This window comes from Meriones unguiculatus, chromosome 10 (assembly GCF_030254825.1).
Source record: "Meriones unguiculatus strain TT.TT164.6M chromosome 10, Bangor_MerUng_6.1, whole genome shotgun sequence".
In the NCBI taxonomy this organism is placed as follows: Eukaryota; Metazoa; Chordata; class Mammalia; order Rodentia; family Muridae; genus Meriones; species Meriones unguiculatus.
In genome coordinates this window covers 79,985,118-80,007,220 of record NC_083358.1, presented here as the reverse complement: position 1 = coordinate 80,007,220, position 22,103 = coordinate 79,985,118, and the positions used below count along the sequence as shown (strand labels likewise).

At 38.7% G+C, this 22,103-nt stretch overlaps 1 protein-coding gene across 1 annotated transcript in view; it reads right to left on the bottom strand.

Moving 5' to 3' along the window:
* Positions 1-13,819, bottom strand: part of Ugt8 (UDP glycosyltransferase 8) — a 73,702-nt gene extending 59,883 nt beyond the window's left edge. Inside the window, exon 1 of the mRNA XM_060392788.1 lies at positions 13,683-13,819. The gene's annotated coding sequence lies outside the window, so the exon portion shown is untranslated. The remainder of the gene's footprint in view (positions 1-13,682) is intronic.
* Positions 13,820-22,103: the final 8,284 nt, after the last annotated feature.

Below are 22,103 nucleotides of genomic sequence, written 5' to 3'. Positions count from 1 at the left end.
ACATGGCAGCTCACAACCATCTGTAACTCCAGTTCCAGAGGATCTGACACCTTCTACCTTTCTAGGGCATCATGCATGTATGTGGTATATAGACAAACATGGAGGCCAAACACCCACGGACATAAAAAATAAAATACAAACAAAAAAAAGAAGAAAGAAAGAAAGAAAGAAAGAAAGAAAGAAAGAAAGAAAGAAAGAAAGAAAGAAAGATAGATGTAGATGTTTGGTACTCTGAACTAACTGAACTGAAATCTGGATGAAAGTCATAGGCTGACAAAACTCAGAATGAATGTCAGCAGTTAATGAATAGATAACTAGATTTTCAAAATGTACAACTTTTCTAAGTTTTTGGTTTTTATTTACTCAGAAAACAAAACAACAATAAAAAGCATTACTATGCTTGTTTGAGTGTAATCAGCAGGTATGCACAGTTTACCTATATATACATAAGAAAAAAATTCTGAATAAAAAGGAAGAATGAGGTCTATTTCACAGATTTAAAAAATAAATTAATTTGAGTCTCCCTGTCAAAAGTTTTTGGTCAAAATTTCTAACACAATCACTTTTAAAAGAAAAATAAATTACCCATGACTAACAAAAATTTGGAAGATCGCGATGAAAATATCATATTCATATTGTATTGTACTGTATAATAACATATTCCATTATAGAAAGTCAGACTGATACAGTGTTTGGGAGTAATACAGACAGGCAGATCTTGATTTATATAAATGAAATACAAAAAAACAAAACAAAACAAAATAATCACCAGCAATACCTTCTAAAAAGGTTGTAAGAAATGTGGTATTACTGTTGCTTTTGTAACAACCAAAGCTAGGCACACTCAGCACTCCTCACTATAACTACCCACACTTATCTCTTTCCTAACATCTACAGTACAGGTGGCAAAGCTGTAATGAGAAACTCAACCCTTTTCCTTTATCAGTAATAGCTGGCTCCTGTCCATATGGAGAGTTTCTCCTCAACCATCAAGTGGAAAGAAAAATAAAAGCAAAGGCTATGGAGAGGACAGAGAGATAGGAATATCAACAAACACTGCGCTTGAAACCTCATATCCACTTAAGCCTGATCACTATCCATTTAGCTATCTAAAACATCAAAGTTGCATTTGATACTTTGTAGCCCTAGCATTTAGGAGTCTGAGATAGGAGGATGACCATGAGTTCCAACCTAGCCTAGGTACAGAATTAGACCCTGCCTAAAAATAATAATGATGGTGAGTAATAGTAATAGCCTGGATCCTACGGAACACAGAATAAACAGCTGAACAACCTCAAAACCTTTATAAGCTTCTCCCTGCTAAGATGACCTATAGACTCAAAGAGCACATGAATAAGGCTCTTAGTAGTACTCCAGCAGTGAAAACTCAGCCATCTTGTCCATAGTCATTCCTTTTAGGAATAGGCTTTCCTTTGCTCATCTAATTCATTTCAGAAACTCTACATTAATTTATGTTGTTAGTGCATTACTAAAATGAAATTTCTTAGTAAAATACATCAAGATTCATTTAGGAATAAAATTAAAATAGTTGTAAATGAGTTTTTAAGATTTCGACTTGGAAGTATATTTGAGAACCTATGATTGCTTAGCTCATATCTGAAATATGGAAATAGTATTTAAATGACTTATTTTAATTAATTAATTTATTTATTACAGTTTATTCACTTTGTATCCTAGTTGTACCCCTATCCCTTTTCCCCTCCCAATCCCACTCTCCCTTTCTCTTCTTCTCCTATGCCCCTCCCCCAGTCCAATGATAGGGAGGTCCTCCTCCTCTTCTATCTGACCCTAGCCTCTCAGGTCTCATCAGGATTGGCTGCACTGTCTTCCTCTGTGGCCTGGTAAGGCTGCCCTCCCCACTCAGGGGGAGGTGATCAAAGAGCCACCCTCTGAGCTTATGTCAGAGACAGTCCCTGTTCCCATTACTAGGGAACCCTCTTGGACACTGAGCTGCCATGGGCTACATCTGTTCAGGGGTTCCAGGTTACCGCCATGCATGGTCCTTGGTTGGAATATCAGTCCCAGAAAAGACAACTGGGCTCAGATTTCTTGGTTTTGTTGCTCTCTTTGTAGAGCTCCTGTCTCTTCCAGGTCTTTCTATCTCCCCTTTCTTTCATAAGATTCCCTGCACTCTGCCCAAGGTTTGGCTATGAGTCTCAGCATCTGCTTTGATAATAATATCTATCCAGCAGGGTATTAAATGACTTATTATGAAAGAAAAAATAAACTATTATATTTCTTTGAACCCAATTATCCAAACTAACAGTGAGACTATCAAATTGGAAGGTCTTGAACATGCTTTATTATTATAAAACTTGCTCAAATCTGGATTTATGAACAAACTTAGAAAGAGCTAAGAAAACAACTTATGAGTGGGGATGGGGAAAAAAAGGAAAGGGAGGAAAAATAGGTTTAATGAGACTGATGTGGTTTGTCTGGTTCATAAAACAGTTAAGATCAAATCAATGGAGTACTAAATTTACAGATGAGAAAAGAATTCAAGTTGATTTCCAAATTTAGGTTGCAAAGACTCTTCAACACACACTTCATAAGATGTGTTAAAATACAAATTACACTTTGACAGACCAGGAGTGGGAGGCCCAATTTATGTATTTCTGAAACAAGCTCCTTAGGAACATCAGGCTGCTGGTACTCAGATAAAGTAAATACACTCTCATTATAGGCCAGAATCTAGCCAACACTATAACAGTCCTAAAGTAGTCAAGACAAGCTCATCATTAAGCAGTCAAAAATGCAAACCTAAAAGGAAGTAGATTATTTTTAAATCATTAATGCACAAAGGACAATCTGCTTAAAATAATGTAAGTACCTAATTAACTTTATATGTAAAGTTTTAATTGGCTTGATAAATGGACATTTTTTAAGCACATGGCTATAGTTCAACTCTAGCTGGATACTGAGCTGCCTTTAAAAGCTAACAATGCCTAAATTGTTGCTTGTTGCCACAATCAAGTTCACACAATTTCTGGTGACCAGATCCATGGTTTTGTTGTTGTGTTTGGTTTTGGTTTTCTGAGACAGGGATACATGGCTGTCCTGGAACTTGCTTTGGAAACCAGCCTACCTTTGAACTCAGAGATCTGCCTGCCTCTGTCTCCCAAGAGCTGGGATTAAAGTCATGGGCATCCAGGCCCAGCTAAGTTTCAGGTTGTAAGCTCATCAGTAGGATCCAGCAGAAGGATTCTCTAAGAAAGAGAAGAACTTTATCTCCAAAATGATAATGAAGAATAAGAAAAAAGGAACAAAGCAAAGATGTCCAGAAGAGATATGTCTATGTACTTTGCACAGTTTAAATTATTGGCACGACATTGCAAAATGGACTTATTTAAAGGATAACCATTCTAAATAATACATATCCCTCAAGGTCTTTAAGAATGATCAAACTGGCACATAACACTTTATCTTGTTGTCCAATTAGTATTGCCTACATGTGCTCAGGTGTGTGGCTCTTCTTGGGAGCAGGAGCAATCTACCAGTGTCCATTCCCTTTCCCCAAAGAAAAAGTATTCTTCACCCAAGAGCCATCAGACTTCCAAGAGCTCTTCAGCTACAGTTGGGGGCTTGGTTGCCCCTCCACCATACATTCTAGAATTTTGTCTGGATTTATCTTGAGCAGGTCTCATACAGGTAAAGACAGCTGCTCTAAGTTCATTATGTATTTACAGCCATATCATGATCAAAGGACATTTCACAGCATTCTTTCCAATTCTCTACCTCTGCTTACTTCTTTCACCCCATTTTATGAGCCCTGCAGGTAAGAAGTTGATATGGATGCCTCAACTGAGAATAAGACTTGCAGTCATTATTCTCAGCACTATGAGCAGCTATCAATCACTGCATTAACCACTACCCATTGCAATAAAAAGCTTCTATTAACAAAGTTGAGAATAGCACAAATTTATAGCACAAAATTATAGACATAAAGTATTTAGAAAGCAGTATGAAAAAATGCCCATTTATCAAAACAATAATAGTAGGTTCCTGCTGGAGGATATAACCTCCCTAACCATAGGCCATGAGTATATTAACACTAGCAAGCATGAATTCCCTGCTGTGGAATAAACCTAAAACTCAATCAAGAGAGCTCTTGGTTAACCCAATTATGTCTTCTCACTACTGTATTAGTTCACACATCTTGCCTTTCATGTTGCTGCAGGGTCCAGTATGGAACACTGATATCTTTTCTTCTAATAGCCTATATGGCATCTTGTAGAACTATGGAAGCTAGTCTGGAGGGAGAGTGTTTCCTACTTATTTCGAGCTTGGATTCTCTGTCTTATAATCAAACTATGTGGTGTCTTTAGTAACATTGTCCTGACGTTCAGCTATAGCAGGCAACTAAGACCAATGGCAATAACCTAGATTGTTTGAGTTCCAATGGTAGTTGCCTGAGTCATAGTCAGATAACTTGTGTACAGGCTTTAATAGTCTTTACAGTTCCTGTTTTTCTTTCTCTCCTCTTATTCATTTTTATCCTGGGTTTAAATATATTAAAAGATTGTCTTAATTTTAAAATATATCCTTAGTCCCATCCCTTTTCCTACTGCTCTGCCCAGGAAGGAATGGAAGGGGAGCCATTTTGAACAAGAATTTTGGTGATTACCAAGGGAGAAACATAGAACAAAGAAAGAGAATTAAAACAAAAACAAACAAACAAAACAAAACAACTTGGGTAGCATTTTCATTATCTTCTGCTATTATAAAAAGTCAAGGTGAGACCTAGAACCCCTGCACAGATGTAGCCCAGGGCAGTTCAGAGTCCAATTGGGTTACATAGTAATGTGAAGAAGGACTGCCTCTGACATAATCTGATTGGCCTGCTCTTTGATCACCTCCCCCTGGGGGGGAACAGCCTTACCAGGCCATAGTAGAGGACAATGCAGCCAGTTTTGATGTGAACTGATAGACTAAGATCAGAAAGGAGAGGAGAACCTCCCCTATCAGTGATCAGTGGACTTGGGGTGTGGCATGCATGCAGAGGGAGGAGGGAGGGTGGAATTGGGAGGGGAGGAGGGAGGGGCTTATGGGGGATGTAGAATGAATAAAGTGTAATTGATGAAAAATTAAAAAAAAAAAGTCAAGGTGAGGAAATTAGAAGGCTTCCAAGTCTTATTTCTGGTATATGTAGCCCACCCCAACTACTATTTCATGACACTCAAACATAAAGTACATTTAATTACTATTGTGGTTATTGCTTATTCTTACCTTCACTTAGAATTACTTGAAAATTCATTTTTATCTACTAGAAGCACCATGTAAATTCAAAAGAAAATTCTGCTATATGAATATGATCTTTATAAAGACTTCTATGACATGACTTTTCTATGGATCAGACCTTTCCACTCTGACAGACTACATGGAACAGGGGTCTCTGAAATACTTACAATTTCAACACAGAATACCCTCCCCCCCCAAAAAAAAAGAGAAACATTTCAAATCTGAATGATCTAGTTTGGGAGAAAACAGCAAAAGTATCAATACATGTACAGAAAAACTGGAAAAATTCTTTACCTTTACTAGTAAGTAGCAAAAAATAACATTCCATGATGTTTGAATACTGTATCTTTGGTGAGAAAAATGCCCAGAAAAATACACAGAGGAAGAACCAGAAAAGGAGATGAAAAACACAGTTACAGAGTAGGGATGGAAGTCTTCAGCAAGAGAGAAAGGAATGGACACTACGGTGGGGCCTAAAATAAACTTTATCATGTAATTTCCACAGGACTATGAAAGGATTTCAGAAAATGAGGTGTTTGTTATAGCTCCAGCACATAGCTCTCAGCAAGGAACTGAGGTCCTAACCTTGAAATCCCATTTACTGTACTGGTCACCTCAAGATGCAATTTAAAAACTCTGAGCCCTCACATCATTCCTGTAGCAAAATTCTCCTCCCTCTTAGCCAGGTGCCTGATGCAAGTCAAGAATACAATGTTAGAACATACAACAACACAAAAAGCTAGTTTGGCATGGTTATATACATTTCTTTAATCCTAGCTCTTTGAGAAGTGGAGACTAGAGGACCATCACCAGTTTAAGGTCATTGTCTACTACACAATGACTTTCAGCCAGCCTCAGCTACAGGTAACCTTGTTTCAAAAGCAAAGCCTAAGTCTGGGTGGATCTATTTTCCTATTTTCTAGAAGATAATTACCATTTCTACCATATGACTCGGAAAGTAACTCCATCCTACCCATAGTGTACCTCAGACCTGGGATGAGAGGTTCCACATATGATGCCAATACCACAGGCAAGCCTTTGCTTTAATTACATTTATCCCCAGATCAGTACTCCGCTTTCCTAGTGTCACACAGCCAGCTCACAGAACACAGACTCTAACCCTGAAGCACATCTGCTTTGCTTTGAGTGTTCTCTTGTTCCAATAAGGTTTCTCTTTCTCTGTCATCCTCACTTCATTCTTATTCATTCATTTCTTATTTTCCCTTCTAGATTTCCTTACCCCAATCATATTTCTATTAAAACATGATCTTATGTCTGCAACAAATTTTCAAAGTCAGAAGAAAACAGACTTAGTGATTAGCATTAATTTCCTTAAAACAGCTTTCCTGCCTTTATCCATAAAAACGTATCCTTTCCTGCTCCCCCAGCCCTGTCAAATAAACAGGCAAACCTGTTTGACTAGTTTGCCCTACTCTGAAGAAAGACCAACCGGACAATGGATAAATCTATGGAAAACACACAGGCCATTTTTCTTAGCGAAGGTTGCACAGTACTTGCAGTGTAGAGCAGATCTTTCAGAATATTGAGACCTCAGCAATACTCATTTATGTTACTGCCAGAAATTAAAAATAAATTCCTCTTGCTATTCTTCTACATTATCAACATTGCAATGGCAATGGTGTAGAATAATAGTAAGACTGTTTGAAATGGTGTTTAAAATTTATAATAGAGCTATGTGTGGGGACAAAGTATTCTGGAAGCTGAGGCTAGGGGACTACAAATCTGAGAACAGCTGTGCTACCAAAAAGACTAAAAAAGGAAATCAGATGGTTGAATTTCATTCAATTTTAGAGATGTGTCCAAGCATTTTTGTTGTTGTGTGTGTACTTAAGCAGAATAAAGAGCTTTGAATTTGCAAAATAGGTTACTCAAAAGAAGATTCTTCCCATGGATGTTCTTTGATGTTGCTTTGAATAGCAAAGTCCTTTACTTTAGCTTATGTAAAATATGAGTTGCTTTAAACCATTGGCTACATTTTTCTTTTCCTGCAAAAAGTATTTATGTGATACAACAGTTGTGTAATTAGTATAGCAAAATATCAACTATACTATTTTTAAAATCTGTGTTATGCATATATGCAGTGTAGTGAATGTGTACCTGTGTCCCTGATAATTGAGGCACACGTGTGGAAGTCAGAGAACATCTTTTCAATGTTCACTTTTCAACACTTGTTTGAGACAAGGTTGCTTGTTCTTTTGTTTGTTTATTTTGTTTTGTTTTGCTTGTAACTGTGTACAGCTGGGTTGATAGCCTGCGAGTGTCCTGGAATTTTCTTGTCTCTACTTCCCATCTCACCATAGGAATGCTGGGATGGCAGATACACTCCCATGTCTGGCTCTTGGTATGTTTTAAAGACCCAAATTCACATGCTTGTGAAATTCATGAGGCTTGTGGAAGAAATGGTTACCCTACTGAACTACCATCCTAGCCATCAGATGTATTTTTACAAATGTCAAATGTCTGTCCTATTTCTTTCTGGTCCTTTAAAGACTTAAAATCCATATAATTCAGTTTATGCAACATAAAGAGAATCTTACAGATAATATAGCAAATTTATACACATAATTTTACTTTTTCAATTTCAATACTTGTGCATACACTTGAATTCTTCTCACTTGGAGAAAAAGCTGTCCCATAGTTTCCTCTAGTTACAACATAGTATACTTAATGTAATAATTAACACATGATTTAAAATCTTGAAAAGATGTTATGCATTAAAAATTCACATAAATATTTTAAGGCCATAATAAAGATCTCCAAAAATGTCCCTACTATGCAGTCTTCCCATCTACTAAAATATTTTGAAACTTAGTCAACTACCCAACCTGAAATTTACTGAATTTTTTTCAGTAAATTCTTATACATCCTGGGGCTGTGCACTACCTCCCAGCGACTGACCTCAGCTAGCAGAGCTACCATACAGCTCATCAATTCAAAAGAAGTATTTTTGTTCTGGCTACTATACAATGCTCAATGCTTATCTACATGTAACACTCTCCTCTAATCAAATTTCAACTTGTCTTTGCTGTCTCTCTAATAGAGCACTGAGAAAGACAGTAAATATCCAGTGAGAAAAATTGGGTCTGTATACAAATAGGACATAGAAAAAAAATCTTAAACTGAAATCCCACTGTTCTCTATGATTTTCAAGTAAAAGGACCATGTACTATTCAGTAAACAGTGTGGGAAAAAATATCCCAAGAAGTCAACTCTGCCAAAGAGAAATACTGATAGCAGAAAGTGTGGCTAGAGACTCTCAAAGAGAAATAGCCGACCCATTAGCAGAACAAATTGCATTTCACCTTTACAATGTTAAACATTAAATTTCATTTTTCAATAAATTCCTGTGTCCTGAAGCTATGCACTGAGAGTGCTATTAAAAAAAAAAAGCGTGAAACAACCATAGACAGAAGTGACTAATAGATTTACTAATTTGAGCTAAGTGTAATTCCATATAACAAAGCAATCACTATTATGCCCTCCAATTAATATGTAAACAACCTATGTACTGAGTTTAGTTATTGGCTGGTTGCCAAACCAATACATATACGTAAACATTTTATTCCAAAAATATTCACTAGTTACAAAGCAAGATATTTAATAATTAAATTAATGAAAATTTAATTTCAAGTGTTTATCGTGGATATAAAACATCATTACTTCATTCAAATAGAGAAAAAGACTAAGATAGAAAGCAAGGATATTTATACATTAGTATAATAAACTTCCAGGGAGGAGGGAAAGAAACTACATGATCATCCTCCCATTGCCTTACAGGTTAATCATTACTTGCTCACAATATTGAGTTTAAGGCCTTTGATAACTATAAAATGTCTTTTACATCATTTGATACAACATTATAGTTTGTTAAGTTTTGATATCTATCTTCAGTTTTGTTTCTGTTTCCTGGTTTTATTAAAATGAACAATCAATACCTTGTGAGATAATCCAAGACATACTCAAAATGCTAAGAACCTCGGTTTGAGGGACAGTTGGTATTTAAACACAGTTCAGCTGGAACAGAGGCTGTTCTGGAAACTCAGCATCCCCCCTCTTAACTCTAAAAGCAACTCCTACCCCCTCTTCTAGGACATGAATTAGCTGCCTACTCATTTTACAATGTCTGTTAATCCATTGGCTTCTCAAGCAAAAGACTACAAAATGGATCACTTTATAAATGTTTTTGAAATAACCCCTGCCACTATGGGCGTCCTAATAAAAAATCCAAGGTTCATTTTCACTAAAACAGCTCCTACTTATTGGCAACAAATCGGGGACCTTCTAGGCACTGTGTGTAGGCAGATGATCTTTGATCCTCACATAAGCCTTATAAAGCAAGTGCTTTGATCCCCATTTTGCAGGATAAGAATAGGAACTGCAAGCCCCAGAACACGGAAATACCAGACTGAAGGCAGAGTAGGATTGTCTAATATTCCTTTTATCTTCTGAAGGATCACTTCTTGGAGCTATCTCCTTTGCTCTCATTCTGCCTACCCTCTTGCTTTCCACTTTCTCAGTTTTGTTGCTTTCTGTTTTGCAAACTAGCTGTCAAATTTTAGGCTCTCCCTAGCTGTCGATTTTCCTCCATCCTTCCTGGTAAGCACATCAACTTTCAATGTTCAGGGTTAAGCTACATGCTACATCTGTCATCCATGTATCCATGCATTAATCTACCTACCTACTATCTAACCTAGGACCTCTCTCCTCAAAACTTCGTTAAGTGACTCACTGACAGCACATCTCTAGTAAACTTTCTATATCACTTCAGATTCTCTATGCACTAAGCTGAACCTGACACCTTTGCTTATCAAATCTCAATTTCTTATCCCAAATTTCAGTATTCTGCCATCACATCCATCACCTGCTCTTCTCGACTCTACCAAGTAAATACCTTGGTACTCTCTCTTCTTTACTCAAGTAACACTTACATACTAGGTCCTCTTATGAAGGTCATCCCAATACGTAAAAGCTGTTTCCTATCTCAGATTTCTGAGATCCATCATTGTAGACTGCTGTGAAAGCTGACCTCCTACTAGATCACACCTCTTTTAAAAGCAACTCTGCATAGAGAGAGTCCCATAATCCTCAGGGTGGCAAACAAACATCCAGGATCTTATTTCTGCTAACCTTGATGTTATGTCACCTTCCATATATCGTTTCAAGTCTTGATAACTAGCTATTCCTAAGTCACTCCTCAGGCACTCTGATCACACTCCCACCACAGAACTTAAATGACAGTGCTCTTCCATTTATTAATATTAGTTTACTACTTTGTCTCCGATGTGCAAAACATGATATAGTGTACTGAGCTGTTGTTCAAACGTCAAGACACTGTACTTCTGAATAACAACAACAACCAACAAAAAATGTTCCTATAGCCCTTTATCACATAACAGTAGATTTCCCTCTTAGACCCAGAAACCATCTCAGTTTGATTTGTCTGCATAAACTCAGTGTAGAGAGTGGCAATTGTTATGCTGTTAATTAATACTTAATAGAGGAATATATATTCACAAAATACTGCAGATTAAGAACATATGACTAGCACTGTTTTCAAGACTAATGGACTGTTTTCAAACTGATTTGATTATGTAGCTCCTCCTTAGGCAGGTATGCAAAGTAAGATTTAAATAATTTAACAAGCACTCAGTATAGTTAGCAGCATTATCAAATTACACTTTTACTTAGCATCCAGGATAGGGGACTTTTAACACTACACCAGGTTAATGAGTTTCAATGCCAGAAAGAAGGACAGGACATAGAACATATAGTCCTAGAAAAAATAACCCAAGCTTACATAAGAAAAGTATAATTTTTAAAAGTGCTGATTCAATGTTTTAAAAAGGCCAAATTGTCTAAAGTGAAGATATTCTTTGAAAGATCTTTCTACAAAATTTTCTGTATATAAACACAATAAAGCCTTGCATGTACACATCACTCTTTTGAGAATATCAATCATTCAGAACATAGTACAGCAAAGAGCACATGAACAAAAATTATCTATCACAGAATCTGCAGGCTTTTTACTTGGCAATGGAAACACCTTTTCACAAGGACAAAAAAAAGAAAAAAAAAATCTAGCATTAGGACCCTCTCCCAGCCTGAAGCAGCAGAAAGTGATAGCTGATAACAGAAAGGGGACCCAGACAAAGCACACAAAGAAGAATGGTACCTCTGTCTCCATTCTAGTACTTCAACCCAGCAGGCAGAGCAGAACTGTAAGCAAAAATAGTTCTGTATACCCCAACAAATGGCACTGTCAGCTCCTGTACACATTCATACTAATAAAGATAGCCAGCCACTTACAAGAGAAATAGCATATCCATTCACTTCTGAAGGCAGACTAAGCTTTAGGAAATGCTAATTTTAATGGCTAGCTTTTTTGAAGTTCTGGTTATTAATACTGTGGTGTGACCTGCCCAGAAAAATTTCTGTATGAAAATAAGCACCAACTCAAATATTTTCATTATAATCTATATTGCATAAGCAGACAAACATACCCACTGCTTATGTGCCTTGGAAAATTTCCAGATGTACTCTGGAAATTGAGAATTAATTAATCAATAAATTTGTACTGTTTGATATTCAGATACATAGATTACTTTGAAAAGAAGTCTGAGGATGGATGATATGCTTTATAACAATATTTAAATGATAACTAACCTCAGACTGCTAGTGGATACCTTGAAATGCCCCAATTTAAATAACTAGAAATATTAACTATCAACAACTCTTATCAAAAATAATCTCACAAAATCTCGACATAAAATCTATTTGCTGAATTTATGATAACAAGTGTTCTAAGTACCAGTATAAACACAAAAAAAATGTAAAGTTTAGACTCAAAAGAGTTCAAATCTCCACAAAAGAAAAAGACTAATGTTATGTGCTGTTGTTCAAATGTGCCAAACAAAGCTGAGCTGTTTTTCTAAATGTCAAAGACACTACCTCCCCATCGTTTAAAAATCTTCCTCTTGTACTATATCAGACAAAACTAGATGTGCACTTAACCTGGCTGGCTGGTGGCAGGTGAATCAAAGGATGCTCCCTCTTTCTAATTCCATCTAGAATAGGTAAGAGTTACTGAGCAGATAGGTCAGAGCAAGGCCTCAAGCTGACAAGAAATTGTGTCTTCAAGAGAAGTTAAACTGCAAACTCACAGTTAATTCGATTAACACAAGTTCTGTTCTTCCTTATCACATACTTAAGGGTAAGATTTTCTTTTTTCAAATAATTAAAGAAAAAAAAAAAGCCCCGGGACAATCTGTGACTGTTAATGCTATTAGAATGCTGATTAATAAAGACTTTCTCTACCCTTTTGCTAACAGCTGTACTTTTTGTCTGGGCACATGGGTTAAGAAAAGCTGTATTCAAGAGGGTATTATTTGTTTGTTCGGGGAAATGTGGAGTTATAGATAGAAACAATGGCATATTTGGCATGTAGCCAAACTGCCACACATTCCTGTCATTAATTTGAAAGAAAGAGAAAGAGAGAGAGAGAGAAAGTTGTACAACTTGACAGCCCAAAAATCACCAAAAACTTAGTGCTTTTCTTTGAATCTTTTCAGAGGGCATCTAGGTGAAACAGAAGCCTGTGACACTCCTGACACTGTCACAACAGTTGTGCCTTTCCAGATAAGGCCAGGATTGCGAAAGTCACTCTTTTCCTTCCTTGTGATAACACTTCCCCCAAAGGAGAGTTCCACCTATTAAGTTTCTGAGACTCCATGCCCTTCAGAATCCTAAAAGATGCTGAGCACCTTGGTATCCACACAGATACAGCAGCGACCCCTTCCCTGGGTGCCGCAGAGCGACACGCACCCAACTTTATAAGCCCTCACAACCCGGTGCCCTGGAGCGCACTGATCAGGTGCAGACAGGAGACACCTCTGAGCGTCCTTTTGCCCGGACGCACTGCATCCTCGAGCGCCCAGAGATGCGCTCCCCTCCCGCAAGCCCGCAGCGCCCATCCCGGGGGCCTCAGCGCTCCTCAGCCCGCCCGCAGAGCTCTCACCTTCCGACCCGTCCCCGCACCGCCGTCTGCGCCACCCCGCCGCCCCTGTCTCCCACTGCGGTCCCCGAAAGGTCCCGCGTGCGCGCGCAGCCGGGGGCCGCTCCTTCCCCGGTGCACCCCTCAAACACCTCCAGCCCCAACCGGGAGGGCGGGCAGGAGCGTCTGCAGGCTCCTACCCCTGCCCCGCTCCAGAGCAAGGTCCCCCTGCCCCGCTCCCGCCGCCGGGGACCCCCGCAGGGTGACAAGACTGAACTCTCCACAAGCACGAACCCCCCCGCCGGGGTCGACCAGCTCAGCCAGCGCGGGCGCCCGCTCACCTCGGGCGGCGACCCGACCCCGCGTCCCTGAGCCCTCCGTGCCCCGCGCCCTGAGGGTGCCCGCCGCTTACCGCGTCCTCCGGCTGCTGCCGCCGCCGCCGCCGCTGCCTCTGCGCGGGAGTCGGAGAGCGCCTCAGGCGCGGGACGGGGTCCGTGGGGCGCGCGGTCGTCGGTCGTCGCCTTCGGGAAGCTGCAGCGCGCCCGCGGGCTGGAGACGGGCTCTCTGTTTCCTCTCTCTCTCTCTCTCTCTCTCTCTCTCTCCCTCTCTCTCTCCCTCTAGGGCCCGCGATGCTCCCCGGTGCCCTCCCTCGGGGCCGCAGCGCGCCTGCTCCTCCGCCGAGCCCCGCGCGCCCCGCCCCCCTTGCTCCCCCCCGCCCCCGCCGCCGGCGCGCGCCGCCGGCGCTCGGGAGCGCGCCCACCCCCCCGCGCGCCCCCGGGCCGCCGCTCCGACCTCCTCGCCTCCTCCGCCGGGCCGGGACGCCGCAGCGCGCACGCGCCTCGACGGGCGGCCCGGAGACGCCGCGCCGCCGCCGCTGCACCTGCCGCCCCGGTCGCTCGCTGTTTGGGTTTTTTCCTCCCCCCCCTCAGCTGCCCGCGGGGCGCCACCGGCCCCAGCCCCCTGCACTTCCTGTCCGCCGGCCTGAGAGACGCGGAGTCGCTCCGTGAGGAGAGTGGCGGGACCCCGCGCACGCCTGCGCACACGTGGAGAGCGCTGCGGACGCGGGCCGCGGCGCCCGGAAAAGCCGACTGCGGCTTCTGCGGGAAGGGCCGCCCGCTCCAAGTTTGGTCTAGTTGGGTCGGGCTCCCCGGGTCCGACGGAAGGTGCGCGCCGGCAGCCACATCTGCCAGGCTGGCGTCCAGGGCGGGAAGCACCTGTGCCCGAGGTGTCCCAGGCCCCACAGGCCAAGCCCTGTCATTGTCAGGAACTCTAGGAGAGGGTCGTCTGATTTCCCGTGGAACCTGCTAGACAGTCTTTTCAACACACACTACACACACGCACGTCGTACACACATGGACAGGTACACGTAGACGTACGTGAACTCAGCGGAATGCGATCCAACTTTCTGAATAAGCACAAACCAGGTCAGAACCTCAAATGCTGTCGTGCAAATTTTATGTTTCAATGTTCAGAATGTCATTCGTGGTTTGTTTTTCGGGTTTTTGTTGTTTTGTTTTTTGTTTTGTTTTGTTTGCTCCAAATGGAGATTCAGGTTTGGAACTCCGTCCTCAAAAAAAAAAAAAAAAAAAAAAAAAACTTTGTGTAATAGTACTTTAAAAAAATCTATTCACTATCGTTCTTAATAAGTCTATTTAGCAACTGTAGTGCCCAAAGATCATACCTATTTAAAAAGGAGATGACACATTTTTCTTCTTTGTAAGTTAGCAATCATTGTACTTGATCTGAGGAGATTAATGGGGCGTACATATATTTATTTGTTTAAATTGCGCTAGAAAAAAATTGGAAACATGTATCAAACATGACAATCAATAGAGAATGTAAATATTTTTAAAAACTTTATTTTCTCAAAAATCATGTAGGTTGGGTGTAATTATCCTAATAAAGTATACATATATTCTTGACAAAAATTGAAATGAGAAATTTAATAATTTGGATTTTATTTTTCTATAGTTTGTGTCACATCCGTGTGCTTAATAAAATCATATGAACTGATCATACTGTAAATTTTTGTCAAACTTACAGATAGTGAAAAATGCATTCCAGATTATTATGTATAGCCATGTCCATGATTTTTGTATTTATGATCTGGCAGTTTATCACAACCAAGCACTGAAAGGGCATGTCACAAGGTAAGCGTAGTATGCCCTTGCATAAATTAGAATTGAATTAGGTTTTGGACTTTGAAACAACGAAAGAAACTATAAAGGTAAGCTCTTTTATAAAAACTCACTCTCTTCCTCTCTTCTTTTTAAAATACTCCAAATCAACTGGAACTTAGTATTATTGACAGGATGGTTAAATAAAATGAACAACATTTGCTCCTGCTTTTCAAAGAAGAGAGCATAGTTTTCATGTTTAATCCATCCTTCAAGTTCCTATTCAAATTAACAGGAAGTGTTCATACAGGTCAGGTTACAGAATTGTTCCATTGGATAACATATCTGTGGAGGAAGTTTCAGCCAAGGGAGAACAAAATAGCCTTGTTGTTGCTGCCTACTACCTTCACTCTACAGCTCATTCACCTGTTAATTTCAAATGCCCACGGAAAGTGCGTGCTGGCAGCGACATCTGCCAGGCGGGCGTCCAGGGCAAGAAGCACCTTTGCCCAAGGTGTCTAGAAACTCTGAGACACAAATGAATTCAGTGGAAAATATCAATGCTTGTGAGAAATAATAGCTTAGCTGAACTGAATTGAGTTTCACTATCTGTTAGCTGTGTTGCCAACTTCTGTGTGCCTTGATCTCTTTACCCATAAAATGGATATGATGTGGGGCTGGGGAGAAGGCTCAGAGGTTAAGAGTGTGTCCTGCTCTTGAAGAGGATCTAAGTTTGATTCCTAGCAACTATTGGTTGGCTCACGACCATCTGCAAGTCCAGCTCGAGGGGGAGATCTGATGTCTTTGAGCGCCCTGTGCACGTGCCCCACCCCTGAAAAATATACATAATTAAAATAGTAAAGGCAAATCTTAAAAAATGAATGTAACAATATCGTTTCATAAAGTTGTAGTGAAATTTGCCAAATATAAAACATGAATGAGAGAGGACAGAGCTTCCTAGTCCTTGGCATTTAATAAACATTAACTTGGTGCAATCTCTTTCTAATTCCAACAGTGGGAACATTAATCAGCTTTATAGGACATTTTTTTTTCTATCTCAGTAGTATGGGGGATTGAACTGTACATGCTGAGTAAGTGGTCTACCATTGAACTACAACCCCAGCAAGTGTATCAAATTTAATGATATTTTTTTTGATTATTGGAGAAGCATGCGAGAGCAGAACATATTCTTTTAGCTTTTTTAATAACTCTGAGCTCTTCTTGTGTTGTCTTTTCCTGTATCCTATATCCATGTACTTCTTAAAGCCAATCTTTAGATTTGTTTTATTCATCTACTATTTAGAAATAGACCAATTTATAAAAAGTTTGGTAAGAACTACACACAATTTGTCTCCTTAAAATTTGTCACAGTATTTTACTCTCTCTCTTACTTGGAGAGAGAAGTATCTTACAAACATTTAAGAAAATACATGACAGTGTATATATAGATTATGTAAGTGTCATTAAATATGAGGTACTTCATAAGGAGAAAGGAAGAGGAAACAGATTAACCTGATATAGGCTTGTTTAGGGGATCTTAGAATAGATTCTATTTGTTTCAAGAAAAGAAAAACAGAGAAAGCTTGTCAAGAACTGAAGAACTTTGTATAAGGATAAATAGCTTTTTATTCTTCTTTGACAAACATGCTAGCCTACTACCTTAAATTACTTAGTACTAAAAAATAAAAAAGTTAACTTTTATATCTCAAAATTGAAACCTATTGCATTTGTTTCTATTGTACTTTTAACCATTTTGCTCCAAATGAACAATCGACTGTCCATAGATGCAGAACCTACAGTCCTGTTTCAAATATGAACGAAGCCCAATTCTCTGCCCCAAGAGGAACTCAGGACTGAAAGATCAAATCACAGATTCATCCTGTAAGTGTGACAAAAGCTGGACGTGGTACAGGCTAGAACCCAGTGAGAATATCTAGGAAGGCTCCACAGACACCTAACAGTGAAAATGTTGTGAATGATGAATAAAGGCTCCTAACTGATGAGCCACCTCTTCAGCTTTTTTTTTCCCCCAAAATTGTTTTAAGACCAGGTTTCTTTGTATAGCTCCTGGCTGTCCTCAAAACTCACTCTTCTTTTTTAAAGATATATTTATTTTTATAATGTGCATTTGTGATTTGTTTGCATGCATGTCTGTAAAACTGCCAGACCCCTGAAATTGAAACTACAGGGAGTTATGAGCTGCCGTGTGGGCAAAGGGAACTGAAACTAGATTTGCTAGAAAATCAGTCAAGTATCCTTAAACTGCTGAGACATCCAGGTCAACAATAGAAGACACTTTTGAATAAAAGGAATTTTAGAGTTCCTGTTTTTCTCTCTTTTAAAGCTCAGGCATTATTACCCATACTCTGCCATTGATTCGGTTATGTTCCCTGATAAAAATCACTATTTTTTTCTTTTTTCAAGTAGAAACAACACAGACAAACCCACTTACAAGACACATGAAAGAAAAAGTAGGTAGGGTGATGCCTATAGCCATATATGATAATATTTTAAGAAAATAAGATTGCAGAAGGTATAATAGAATTTATATTAAATTCTCTTGAAAACAATTGCTAGAAAAGAAAAAATCTTACACTCAAAAATCTATGTGGATTTTAGGCACTTCATAACAAATGCCATGGGACCTAATAAGTTTTATTGAGGTATTGAAACACTAGCAGGGGTGTGAGTACATAAGTGCATTAATAATCCCTTAAAACCAGTATGTTCTATAAATATATCCTTAAAGTCTTTAAAAATAGTTTTTTTTTTTCCACAACCAAGTATAAAATGGCATAGAACAGACACAATGATGTACATTTGTAATCATAGCACTGGAAAGTAGAGGCAGGAGATTCTGAAGTAAAAGACCATCATAGTCTATGTAGTAACTTTGAGACCAGTCTGGGCTACATTAGAAACTCTTTAAAAAGCCCAAATTAACCAAGTAAATAGATAATAGGTATATAGATAAGTAGATAGATAAGTAGATAGATAGATAGATAGATGATAGATACATAGATAGATGATAGATAGATAGATAGATAGATAGATAGATAGATAGATGACAGGCAAACAGGCAGATGAAATGGCACATCTTTATTGTGTTCAACCTTGAAATGTTGACCATGCAATACATACACATTGCATTTAAGTTCAGTTGTGGGAAGAAGTATGGGTTGCTGTGCATTCCAACACCCCTGTATTAATAATCTCAAACATTTGAACCTATTGTTTAGGAGGACATCTACAGCTTCACATACCTTCTTAACTTTATAAAGTACCTCTGATCTTCATTCCTTCAGATGTGATTGTCTGAAGAGTTGGGTAGCAGTGTCTGGATATTCACAGAGACTCATTAAGTCTAATTTGACTGTAATAATAATAATTTTTAATTCTAATAATATTATTAAAATTGTGGCTTCTACTTTAAATCATTAGGTCAAGTGTGTTTCAGGCAAAATGCCTCACTCACTTCTCATGAAAATCCTGGATAAATATTCCATTATTAACCCTGTCCACTATAAAGTAGAAAGACTAAGGGATAAGAGTTAACTGAGGTCACTAACAAAGTAGCAAAATGGAGAATTCCGTTGAGATGTTTGAGTCACTAACCATGCTGCTTGTAATTATTTTTATTATTGGGAAGTATCATTAATAAAACTCTGATTCTTAATCTAGTGCCCAGTTATTTGGATGCTTTAAAATGACTTCTAAATGTTTGTGATGAACCAGGTTTAGTCAGTTATGGAAAATACATGGTAACATCAATCTGTCTTCCATAATTATTAATGAACTTAAGGCCTAGAGTCCTCTCTACTGGATTACTGTTTATCCTATATCAACTCTCTGACTGTGGTTATTTCCACAATTTTACAGGAGAGTAGAGCCATACCACATGATATCAAAGCTAAGTCTCAGTTCAGCAAATTTCCTGGGCTCCATTCCTACGTGCTTTCTAGATGCTACTTATTATTACACAACTTGTTATACTTATGCTTTGATGGATTCTGGCAATAAAGAGTTTTATAATATATTACATTATTTTAATAGTATTATAATAACTTGAATTTATTGTAAGCCCAAGGCAATATCAACTAGTTCCAAAATCCAGTCAGCAGGCAGATCATGATTACCATATAAATAACTCCTAAAAGTAGAAATGGTTTTTAGAGGATTTAACTATCTGGGCACTAGATTAAGAATCACAGTTTTATTAATGATATTCCCTAATAATAAATATAGTTCTGAGCATAGTTATTGACTCAAACATATCTCAATTGAATTCACCATTTTGCTACTTTGTTAATGACCTTGGTTAAGTCTTATCCTTCAACCTCTCTACTTTATGGACAAGGTTATCACAAGCAGAATTTATGATTATCATACCATTAATTGTGTTAGAGAAAGCTTACAAAATCCATCCAAAACAGCTTTTAAATTCACTAAGTATAATTAATACTAAAATGTCAAAGCTTTCTGATCTTTTCTTCATACTGTCCTGTAATGATAAGTGTTAGTAAATAACTTCTTTTTTAAATATTAATTTATTTGCTAATGTACTTACTCATGTTGAGACAGTTAAGGAAGCTTTCAGAATCCATGATTCTTTTCAAGATATTTACCTCACTTTTTTTTTATATCAAAAGCAAATTTTATTGCGTTTAAGAAGATAATAAAGAAGCTGGGCATAGTGGCACATGTCCTTAATCCCAGCCCTCAGGAGGCAGAGGAAGGAGGATCTCTGTGAGTTGAAGACTAGCCTGGTCTACATAACAACTTCCAGAATAGCCAAAACAACGTAGACAGACCATATTTCAACAAACAAACCAACAAAAATTGTAAAAGAAAATTAGTAAGGAATTTTTCTAGAAGATTGGTATAAGCAATAATTTGTTGCCCTTTTACTTACGTTTTAAAAAATCCTGTTACTTAGCTATCCCTTTCTCTGGTTAGACATTTTCTCCCAAATAAATCTTGGAATTGCTATTTAATAGTTCCAGTCTTGACTCTTCCAAAGCCTACAAATATAAAATGAAATAAAATAGACTGCTATATACATAAAAAACAATAAAAATTAAGGAGTTTTTCCTAATACTCAAATATCACTGTTTTACCAGAACAAGTTTTACTCAATCATTGGAACCTTGTGATAAATAACACTGTTGCCTTGTCTTCCTCTACTGCCTTCTTTATTTTGTATCATAAAGAACTACAACATAGCAAATAAACTGTCTACAGGTCAGTGTAAAATGGAAGGTATGTCAGGCAAGAGAACAAATCTCTCAGTAATAGTATATCTCTGTAATATAAGGACACCAGTATCATGTGGGCATTTTCTCTTTATTATTTTATTTATTTTTTATTTTTATACTAATTGCAATTTATTCACTTTGTATCCCAGCTGTAGCCCCCCTCCTTCATTCCCTCCCAAACCCACCCTTCATCCCTCATTTCCTCCCATGCCCCTCTCTAAGTCCACTGATAGGGGAGGCCCTCCTCCCCTTCCCTCTGACTCTAGCCTATCATGTCTCATCAGGACTGGTTGTATTGTCATCCTCTGTGTCCTAGTAAGGCTGCTCCCCACTCAGGGGGAGATGATCAAAGATCCAGCCACTGAGTTTATGTCAGAGATAGTCCCAGTTCCCCTTACTAGGGAACCCACTTGGACACAGAGCTGCCATGGACTACATCTGTGCAGGGGTTCTACATTATTTCCATGAATGGTCCTTGGTTGCAGTATAAATCTCAGAAAAGACCCCTGGGCCCAGATTCCTTGGTTCTGTTGCTCTCCTTGTGTAGTTCCTGTTCCCTCCAGGTCTTTCTATCTCCCACTTATTTCATAAGATTCCCTGCACTCTGTCCAAAGTTTGGCTATGTGTTTCCATATCTGCTTTGATACCTTGTTGGCTATTCTTTCAAAGGCCCTCTATGGTAAGCTCCTGTCCTGTTCCCTGTTCTCTCCCTCTTCCAATGTTTGTCCTGTGTGCCTTTTTGAGTGAGGATTGATCATCTTACCCAGGGTCCTCTTTCTTGCTTAGCTTCTTTAGGTATACAGATTTTAGTATGTTTATCCTATATTATATGTCTAATATCTACTTATAAGTGAATATATACCATGTGTGTCTTTCTGCTTCTGAGATACCGCAATCAGGATGATCTTTTCTAGCTTCTACCATTTGCCTGCAAATTTCATGATTTCCTTGTTTTTAATTGCTGAGTAGTATTCGTACAGGCTCTTACATAAACCAGATACAGTTTGCTTTAAAAAAAAAATGAAATTCAATGGTAAGTGAAAGAGCCCCTTGCTTCTGTTTACAAATTCCTTATTCTAACACACCAAAATAATACTCTCTAGCAGATCACGTTTCCTTTACAATTTAGTTAAAAAATTTCTAACATGAAATATACATAAGCATTCATAATTTGTGCCTACCCCCTGTCAAGTTAAATAGTTCTGAACCCAAATTATTGGGTAAGCTATAAAAAGAGATATAATACAAAGAACAATTTAAAGCCCAATAGTCATTTTTATGAGCTAGAATTGGTAGAGGGATACAAAGATGAGACCAAAGGTTATAATATCTGGAACTGGGTGCAGATGTGTCTTGGGTCTAATGATGATTCCCAAACATTGGAATTCCTGTCTACTACAATTATCCTCCTTTGTATGAGGGTAGAATTTTGATTGGCTTTCTAGTCACTGCACACAGGGG